The 5,034-nt window shown below is 35.2% G+C and overlaps 1 pseudogene; it reads left to right on the plus strand.

The window, feature by feature from the left end:
• Positions 1–4,232: 4,232 nt before the first annotated feature.
• On the plus strand, positions 4,233–4,770 carry LOC134261793 (uncharacterized; annotated as a pseudogene).
• The last annotated feature ends 264 nt before the right edge of the window (positions 4,771–5,034 follow it).

Genomic DNA, 5,034 nt, shown 5'->3' on the forward strand with positions numbered 1-5,034 from the left:
GGTGTACATTTTGAGGATCAGTCAAGACAAACCTGTAGAAGAACGGTCCGTGGAAAGAGCTGTCAAAGCTATTGATAAATTGTTTATATAGGGAATAAGATGTCATTGCGAGCTCAGTTGACTGAACTTTAACTCTGGTTCGGATTCGGAAAAAACAACCTCATACAAATGTGTATTATGTGCTCAAACGTTTCCAGGCGCCGATCCAGAAACTAAAATTAAGGGGCGGAAAAAATAGGCAGGGGTCTGGGAACGCCTTGAGACCGGGCCAGAAGCTCCTCAATTTTAGAGATTTTTTTTCCTTGCAAATTCTACAATATTTTTCGGAACATTATTTTGTCAGAAGGGGCTGTATGAACTGTATATAACAATCAGAAATCCATTACAAAAATATTTGAATTTACTAAAAAAGTAAAAAATATTGATTTTATTTTTATATATTTTTACTTATCACACAATGTGATGATCCCCCCCTTTTTATTTGCTTGTCATTTTTTTCTTCTTTTTTTTCAGGTAAGACGACGTTTTTCTCCACTTTCAAAATCGATGTAACGTCACTTGGAGGATGGACCTTTTACTTTTTTTCTTTATAAAATCCCGAAAATACCTGAGAAGGATTAGAACAGTACTATGTTATTATAAGTTATCAAAGCTTTGCTGTTTTTGAGAACTTTTTAAAGTTATTTCCTTATATACGCGTACCTCCATGGCACCTGATCCCACCTCCGATTCCTTATATACATGTATACCTTTTATATAGATAGACGGACGTAGGATGCATGTTTTCCCATCAAAATAGCTCACTTAATTGAGCCTATGGCTCGGATGAAGCTAACCCTTATTTCCGTCTTCTTATGTAACACTTGTTTTAATATCGAAGAAAAAAGGAACACAATTAAAATAATCAATGAGTTTGTTTATATGAGCAAATGTTCAGAATGAAAATAAGCATGATGAAAAAAAATGAAATACATGTACATGTACTTCCCTTACTTATGCAGCAGTATACCTCCATCACCTGCATATATACGGAGTTTATATCTCTCGGTTGATTTGATACGCAAGAGGATGGTCTATGTATGAACGATTTCTAAAACGAGGTAAGATATTGGACAAACAAGTTGATGAAACAAGAATATCAGCAGCCTCGTTTAAAGTCATCATTTCGTAAGTTCTATGGTCGATACAATGATCTGGACAGCAAATACAATTTATCATGGAGTCATATGCTGACTGACGTTTTTTATTCTAATTGTTAGTAGATTATTTACACACTAAATTAATGACGGATTTTCCGTTATTTCCCGATCATGACACTTGTAGCACTTTGTGGGTGAGACATGTCGGCAGGGGATGCTCACTCCTCCATGGCACCTGATCCAACCTCTGATATTTCGAGGTCCGCGTGTTTGCTCAGCTGCTCCTATTTTGTATTGTTTGTTGGACTTTTGAGCTTGAATGTTCGTTAATATCTCCGTATATTTCATGCAGATATATTATTCTAAAATGAAGAAAAATAATAAAGATATTAAAATGCTCTAAAAACTGATAAGTTAACATCCGGGAACTTAATCATAAAGAAGTCATGCATCTGGGTCAAGCGCCGAGATGAACTTATATTAAAAGAAGTCATCTAGGTCACACTGACTTACTTTAAATCCTTTTAATCATATAAAGAAGTCATCTGTGTAGGATCTTGTTTACATAGTGTGTTCATCCTCTCAAAATTGCTTTCTTGGAAAAATAGAGCCTAGCCTCTAAGGGCCCTTGTTCTTATCCGAGAATCCTCATGTTTGACTGACGTGACACTCAAATTCTGTGATTTGTAATGATAAGTATTATACATTTCTGAAAGCACTGTATTGTTACTTCATTCAATGAGATACATGTAAAAAAATAAAGAGAACAAAATTAAAAGTAATCAATCGGTAGTTTGTTTGTCTGTGTCCGTCAAATGTTCAACGAGGGAGGGGGAGGGGATGGAAAACTGGGGGCTTACTTGGGAAAGTCAAGTAGGTCAGGGCAAGCATGATGGAAAAAAAGATGACAAATACATATATTTTTCCAGGATAATGAACATATAAGTTTTACTTAAAAAAATCAAACGGGGTTCCCTTATGCCTTTGATAGCAATAGTGTCCATCCTCCATGCACCTGCAAGTTACGGAGTTTATATCTCTGGGTTTGATTCGATGAGACCGCAACGAGGATGTTCTGGTGTATGAACAATTCGCTATCAATGGTCATCACGAGGTAAAATTATTGGACAAACAAGTTGATAAAACATAGAATATCAGCAGAAAAATTTAAAGTATATCATTTCGAAATTTTGTTCTACTGGTCAAATTGATTTGAAATAAAATTGGACAGCAATTTATACTCAGTACATGATTTATCATGGAGTCATATTGCTGATTATACAAGTTTTTAACAAAAAAAAGAAGGGAAAAAAATATATAATTGTTAGTATAACATACCATGTTGACACACAATATGTGCTTAAAATTTTCCGTTATTTCCTTCAAATTCTTTATGACATTAATTGAAAGAAGAATTTGTGGGTGTAAAATGTTGGGGCATGCAGTTGCTCACTCTTTCAATATCTATGAGCACCTGAAGTTTGATCCCAATATTTATGGATATTTTGAGTATGAACGTTTTTGCTCAGCTGCTCTTATTTTGTATTGTTTGTTGGACTCAAAATCAAGGGACATGAAATATCTTGTCACAGGCAATGTTCAAATGTGAAATAACTCTTCTCAATAGTTATAAGGAAAAATTACATATTTGAAAAGAAGGTCAAGGCAGAGGGTAAAAAAATCATATATATTATAAAATGAAGAAAAATAATAAAGATATCAAAACGCTCTAAAAACTGATAAGTTAACATCCGTGAACTTAATCATAAAGAAGTCATGCATCTGGGTCAAGCTGGCCTAGTTTACATCCTTGAACTTAATAATAAAAAAGAAGTCATCTAGGTCACACTGACTTAGTTTAAATCCTTGAACTTGATCATAAGAAGTCATCTGTGTCTCTCTGATCTTGTTAACACTAGTTTGTGTTCATCCTCTCGATAAGGTTCGACTTTCTAAAGAAAAAAGTAGAGCCTAGCCCCTAAGGCCCTTTTCTTATCCGTCTACCAAAATAGATTATCAAGTTTGACTGACGTGACACTCAAATTCTGTGATCTGTAATGATAAGTATTAACATTTCTGAAAGCACTGTATTGTTACTTCATTCAATGAGATACATGTAAAGAGAAAAAATAAAGAGATGTTTTCAAACTGTACCCTCTCCCCCGCTTGAAAAGTATATAGTAATCGGTATGTCCGTCCGTATGTCTATAGCTGTCTGTCTGTCCGTCCGTCTATTACGCTTTAGGTACTGACTCAGAAAAGTCTCCCCAAATCAACGAAATATGTTTTTCTTTCGCAAAGTTTTTACATATGTATCAGAATAGGTATTTCAATTTTTTTTGTTTACCGCTTTTACTGAATGTGGGCGATATATATTTATTTCGATCTTTCTGATTGTTATTTATTTTGTTCTGGGTCAGTAGAAGAAGGGGGGGGGGAGTCGGGGGTTGGAACCCGGGGGGGGGCTGCATAAAAAATAGAAACATAAATATATTTTTCTCTTCGTTCAACATTAAAAATACATATTTGAACTGTTTGAAGTACAAAAAATTCGATGCGCAAACAATGTGAAGATAATCTGAGTCTACTCAATGCTGTTCTGTATTTTTGCATGATATATGTATACAAGTGATATAAACAAGCACTCTATTTACTCACAGTGTAATATGTGGGTGGGGACAACCAAACAAACAAAAAAGAAAAAAATCTTTACAGAATGATTATTATTAAATCTCCTAACTGATCTGTGGTCAAAATGATGATGTTTATCTTCTTTTTTCTTTGTTTGTAAAAGATATATAAGAGCAAGAAATAATCTTTTTTGACAAACTTTTTAGACTGGACGAATCGATTTTAATAGACACACACCTGTTGTTATGGGGTTCTAACACTTTATCTTATGATATGAACTGTCTTATATTTTCAGCATTTCACAAATTTATCAATGAATTTGGTATATTTAATTAACATTTTAAAAGTTTATTTATGTTCTTTTTCAATGTTATATACTTATATAATAGTATTAATATGACAACTGTACAAAGTGTATCAACTTTACTAACACCAGAACAGCGAGAACCAATCATTACGAGGCTAACTGTCTGCCTTCGGGACGAGAAAATTGCACTACCGAAGTTTTCAAGATACCTTGTTTTCTAGCGCGTCGTTAATTGGCGCTATATATTACTAGGTGGTTACAGCATTCTAGCAGAATATGTACTGAGAGTATAACAATGTCTGGACGTGGTAAAGGAGGAAAGGGGCTTGGAAAAGGCACTAAGCGTCACAGAAAAGTCTTGAGAGACAACATCCAGGGCATCACCAAACCAGCCATCCGCCGTCTTGCACGCAGAGGTGGAGTCAAACGTATCTCTGGACTCATCTATGAAGAGACCCGTAGTGTCCTGAAAGTTTTCCTTGAGAACGACATGTATTCGCGATGCTGTCACTTACACGGAGCATGCCAAGAGGAAGACCGTCACCGCAATGCGTGGACGTTGTCTATGCCCTGAAAAGACAAGGACGTGCCCTCTACGGATTCGGTGGTTAGACATCCCTGCCATCTTGAGCTTAGCAGCGCAACAACAAACGGCCGTCTTCACGGCCACCAATATCTTTAGAAAAGATGCCTCTCAACAGACGTAAAACTGAAATAAATTAATACAACAAAACAAAATTTTACAATTATAATATTGCATAGGGTGTGCAAACTGAATGCAAAATTCTCTTCAACAACCTATGATGGTTAATTGGCGGACCCCCCCCCCCCCAAAAAAAAAAAACAAAAAAAAAACATGTATATATACTATGTTTCCCAGTTTGATTTTATTCCCACAACATTAAGCATTATATACATATATTTACATCCACTGAACATTTTCTACCTTATTTCTTA

Source organism: Saccostrea cucullata, unplaced genomic scaffold (assembly GCF_032062105.1).
Source record: "Saccostrea cucullata isolate Sc308-1 unplaced genomic scaffold, CSIRO_AGI_Scuc_v1 ctg18093, whole genome shotgun sequence".
Classification (NCBI taxonomy): Eukaryota; Metazoa; Mollusca; class Bivalvia; order Ostreida; family Ostreidae; genus Saccostrea; species Saccostrea cuccullata.